Here is a 5,935-nt window from a genome sequence, read left to right on the forward strand (position 1 = left end):
TGAGATTGGCTTCAAAATCATGAGATCTTCAAAAAACATTCATCTGGGGACCTCTTCATTTGCCTTCTGGTGTCTGAGCCGCTAGGGTGCACTCAATTCATGTTCTCCAGCTTCTCTTTGCAACCACGAGGGCTTAAAATTGGCTAACAAATACAATAAAATAAAGAGCAGAGATTCTCAGATAAATCACTTGACTCCAGCAGTGGGCGCTTTAAGAAAAGCACCCTATATCATAAGATAATAAAGAGCCCTACCTCTTATCTAACATGTTCAATCAGTAGATCTCAAAGCACGTTACAAAGGAGGTCTGTAGCATTAGCCCCCTTTTCGAGATGGGAAACTGAGACACGGAGAAGAGAAGTGACTTGTCCAAGGTCACCCAGGAAGACAATAGCAGAGCCAGGACTAGCACTTAAGTCTCCTGAGTTCCATCTAGTGCTCTACCCACTAGGCCACAGTGCATCTGAAGTAAGGGGTCATAGTCAATACATTCCTATGGTGGTGATTTTGGGCTCTTCCAATACCATTGTTATTGAAGTTACACATTTTGACCTGTGATCTGTGCTGGTACAGGGGCATCCTTATTAAAAAGAGTTTCTCACAGCAGGTTGCATCTGAGTTCTTGTTAGGCCTGAACACAAGTTAACTGGACCATGTCTCCGATGGGAAAGTTTAAAAGCCATTGAAGGCCTTGCAGAGCACTGACGTGCTGGGCTTTTCAGGAAGCCTTTGAGAAGGTCCCTCGCCAAAGGCTCTTGAGCAGAGTAAGCTGTCATGGGAGAGGAGGGAGGGTCCTCGCATGGATCAGTAACTGGCTGAACCATAGGAAACAAAGGGTAGGAATAAATAATCCATTTTCACAATGCAGAGAGGTAAATAGTGGTGTCGCCAGGGATCTGTACTGGGCCCAGGGCTGTTCAACATATTCATAAATGACCTGGGAAAAGGGGTAAACAGTGAGGTGGCAAAATTGGCAGATGGTACAAAACGACTCAAGCTAGTTATGTCCCAGGCAGCTTGCGAAGAGCTATGAAGGCATCTCACAAAACTGGGCGACTGGGCAACAAAATGGCAGATGAAATTCAAGGCTGATAACTGCAAAGTGATGCCCATTGGAAACCATAATCCCAACCAGACAGCTACAATATTGGGGTCTAAATTAGCTGTTACCACTCAACAAGAGATCTTGGAGTCCCTGTGGATAGTTCTCTGAAAACATCTGCTCAATGCGCAGCAGTGTCAAAAAAGGAAACAGAAAGTTGGGAATCATTAGGGAAAGGATAGATAACGAGAGAGAAAACAAAGGGGTATAAATGCTGGGACCCCGCCTGCATGCGGATGTGCAGGATTTGAGAATGCTTTTTCTCCCTGGCACCTTATTTGGGCTCAAATAAACTTGGTTTGCTTCTCCACCCTGGTGTGTTAATTAGTGCGACGCACACCGGGCAACAAACCCCGCTGTTGCCCCGTCGGGCCCTTTGGGCCGGCAACACTACCACTGAGGCCTTTTACATATAAATATATTGTGATTAGTTACTACACAATACTACCCATCCATGTTATAGATCACCCTTACTGGTGGTTGTCACCCTCTGGTCAGCTTCACTGGGGAGGAAACGGAAGTGGCGCTTCTCTGTTCCATTGGTTGAACTGCTCTGTGATACACCAGTAGCTGACGTAGATCCAGTTGTTTCTTATGGATGCTGTCTTCCAGATAACCTACTGAATGGACAGTCACCAATTGATCAAATATTGCTGTGTCAGGATTGGTATCCAGACACTAAACGAGATTGTTTTGAATGACATGGGCCTCAGTTAGGATGCAGTGTCACTGACGCAAATTGTGACTGGTACTAACAGGCAAGTTGTTTACCCAATTTGTAGTTACTATGTAACTTTTTGTTTGTTTACCACAGGGGTCAGCAACCTTTCAGAAGTGCTGTGCCGAGTCTTCATTTGTTCACTCTGATTTAAGGTTTCGCGTGCCAGTCATACATTTTAACGTTTTTAGAAGATCTCTTTCTATAAGTCTATAATATATAACTAAATATTGTTGTCTGTACAGTAACTAAGATTTTTAAATGTTTAAGAAGCTTAACTTAAAATTAAATTAAAATGCAGAGGCCCCCGCGCTGGTGGCCAGGACCTGGTCAGTGTGAGTGCCACTGAAAATCAGCTCGCATGCCACCTTCGGCACCCGTGCCATAGGTTGCCTACCCCTGGTTTACCACTTTGTTTTTTCCTTGCCTTCACGTTGTTTGCTGCCATTTGGTTGTTAATTTTTACCTGTGTGTTGGTTAAACAGCTTAGCAAGGTTATGCACATTGTACATGTTGCACAGCAATAATCCAATACAGCAAGAAGACAACAGTACAATGATAATACAGCAAAGAGCCCTGTGGCACCTGATAGACTAACAGACATATTGGAACATGAGCTTTCGTGCATCTGACGATGTGTAGGAAGAAAAGTAAATATGGCAGGCGACCAGCTTGGCTTAACAGTGAAATCCTTGCTCGTCTTAAACACAAAAGAACAGCTTCCAAGAAGTGGAAGATTGGACAAATAACCAGGGAGGAGTATAAAAGTATTGTTCAGGCATGCAGGTGTGAAATCAGGAAGGCCAAATCACACTTGGAGTTGCAGCTAGCCGGAGATGTTAGGAGTAACAAGAAGGGTTTCTTTAGGTATGTTAGCAACAGGAAGAAAGTCAAGGAAAGTGTGGGCCCCTTGCTGAATGAGAGAGGGAACCTAGTGACGGAGGATGTGGAGAAAGCTAGTGTACTCAATGCTTTTTTTGCCTCTGTCTTCACAGACAAGGTCAGCTCCCAGACAGCTGCACTCTGCAGCACGGTATGGGGAGGAGGTGACCAGTTCTCTGTGGAGAAATAAGCAGTTCGGGACTATTTAGAAAAGCTGGACGAGCACAAGTCCATGGGGCCGGATGCACTGCATCCAAGGGTGCTAAAGGAGTTGGCCGATGAGATTGCAGAGCCATTGGCCATTATCTTTGAAACTCATGGTGATCGGGGGAGGTCCCGGATGACTGGAAAAAGGCTAATGTAGTGCCCATCTTTAAAAAAGGGAAGAAGGAAGATCCAGGGAACTACAGGCCAGTCAGTCTCACCTCAGTCCCTGGAAAAATCATGGAACAGGTCCTCAGGGAATCAATTCTGAACCACTTAAAGGAGGGGAAAGTGATCAGGAACAGTCAGCATGGATTCACCAAGGGCAAGTCATGCCTGACTAACCTAATTGCCTTCTATGATGAGATAACCGGCTCTGTGGATGAGGGGAAAGCAGTGGATGTGCTATTTCTGGACTTTAGCAAAGCTTTTGATACAGTCTCCCACAGTATTCTTGCCAGCAAGTTAAAGAAGTCTGGGCTGGATGAATGGACGGTAAGGTGGATAGAAAACTGGCTAGATGGTCGGGCTCAACGGGTAGTGATCAATGGTTCCATGTCTAGTTGGCAGCCGGTATCAAGTGGGGTGCCCCAAGGGTCGGTGCTGGGGCTGGTTTTATTCAATATCTTCATTAATGATCTGGAGGATGGTGTGGACTGCACCTTTAGCAAGTTTGCAGATGACACTAAACTGGGAGAAGTGGTTGATACGCTGGAGGGTAGGGATAGGATACAGAGGGACCTGACAAATTAGAGGATTGGGCCAAAAGAAATATGATGAGGTTCAACAAGGACAAGTGCAGAGTCCTGCACTTAGGACGGAAGAATCCCATGCACTGCCACAGACTAGGGACCGAATGGCTGGGCAGCAGTTCTGCTGAAAAGGACCTAGGGGTTACGGTGGACGAAAAGCTGAATATGAGTCAACAGTGTGCCCTTGTTGCCAAGAAGGCTAATGGCATTTTGGGTTGTATAAGTAGGGGCATTTCCAGCAGATCGAGGGATGTGATCATTCCCCTCTACTCAGCACTGGTGAGGCCTCATTTGGAGTACTGTGTCCAGTTTTGGGCCCCACACTACAAGAAGGATGTGGATAAATTGGAGAGAGTCCAGCGGAGGGCAACAAAAATGATTAGGGGGCTGGAGCACATGACTTATGAGGAGAGGCTGAGGGAACTGGGATTGTTTAGTCTGCAGAAGAGAAGAATGAGGGGGGATTTGATAGCTGCTTTCAACTACCTGAAAGGGGGTTCCAAAGAGGATGGATCTAGACTGTTCTCAGTGGTAGAAGATGACAGAACAAGGAGTAATGGTCTCAAGTTGCAGAGGGGGAGGTTTAGGTTGGATGTTAGGAAACACTTTTTCACTAGGAGGGTGGTGAAGCACTGGAATGGGTTACCTAGGGAGGTGGTGGAATCTCCTTCCTTAGAGGTTTTTATGGTCAGGCTTGACAAAGCCCTGGCTGGGATGACTTAGTTGGGTTTGGTCCTGCTTTGAGCAGGGGGTTGGACTAGATACCTCCTGAGGTCCCTTCCAACCCTGAGATTCTATGATTCTATGACGAAGTGGGTATTCACCCACGAAAGCTCATGCTGCAAAACGTCTGTTAGTCTATAAGGTGCCACAGGACTCGTTGCTGCTCTTACAGATCCAGACTAACACGACTCCCCCTCTGATAAATGATAATACCGTAGTACAGCAACAATACAATTGTTTTTACACAGTAACCAAGTTGAAATTAAATGATGGTTTATCCTGGTCCAGCTAGTGTTTTTTAGCTGATTGTTAACTTAATTGTCCATATATGGTAGATAGAGGTGTATTTGACCAGTCTTATAAAGCACTTCACTTTTCTTTTGTTGATGCTTGGGGGTTTCTTCACTGTATACAGATATCAACTGGTGTCTTTGTGGTGTGATATCAACTGGTGTCTTTGTTCTTAAGTTAGTTAATATAATAAAGTTTTTGTTTGTTTTTTCCTTTTTTTTAACATTCTGTGTTAACAAAAGAGTCAATAACATAATTTTTACCAAGTTTTTCAGAGTTAATTTGCTTGTGATACAAATTTCACTTTTGTTAACTGTTTAGAAGCACAAACTTTAGCAACCACTGCTTCCCATTAACATAAAAATACTTAAAAAACAAAACTGTTTTCAAAAAGAGAATTATTTTTGCCTGCAATTGCATTATTTGTTGAGGCAGAAATATATATACATATATTTGTAACCGAAACCTTTCTGAACTTTGCACAAAAAATTGGTATTAATAATGATGATACCCCAACCATGATCTTAAAATAGTGTGGTACCTACCACATATACATATATATATTTTTAAAACGGTATAACATTGACTTTTGTTGCGACAAAATAAAAAATAGTCATGTGACACACACAACATACAACACAAGACAACACACACGACACACAGGACAAACTTACAATTAAAAACAGATGGCGCCAGAATTCTATTCATAACTATACAAAATAAGATAAAAAAAGGGTTAAACATTTGAATAAACTAGTTATTACCTTATTTAAAACTTGTAACATAAATTGATAACAAATATAATAATATTTGCCAAATGTATTGTATTAATTTGGTAACCAGGAATTTTGCATTACTTTATATGTACCATTATTTTAAAACTCTGCTATATGGAAATAGGAAAAGCTCCTGTTTCAAATATTAGTTAGTGGTTAGGGTTAGAAGCAGAGTCTGCATTTCTGTTGCTTGGCAACCGTATCTTCCAGACAGTTAGGAATAATTCCAGCTGTTGCATTCCTGAAGGGTTAAAATAATTAATTTACTGGATTTATTCAAAGTAAAGTTTTTACCTTGTTTTCTTTTTGTTTCTTGTTTTGTTCTGTTTTCAGTTGCTTTATCTTTTGGAGGTTTCTGTAAAAACTCTAACTTTTAACTTTTAAAACAAAGACAGAGAGCAGAAGTGAGGAGAGGTGGGGGGGAAGAGGGGGTGAAGAGCAACCTAGGAAGGTAGCTTGACCTGAGCCAAGAGAGATTAACTCGGTA

The sequence above is a fragment of the Mauremys mutica genome, chromosome 3 (assembly GCF_020497125.1).
Source record: "Mauremys mutica isolate MM-2020 ecotype Southern chromosome 3, ASM2049712v1, whole genome shotgun sequence".
Taxonomy (NCBI): domain Eukaryota; kingdom Metazoa; phylum Chordata; order Testudines; family Geoemydidae; genus Mauremys; species Mauremys mutica.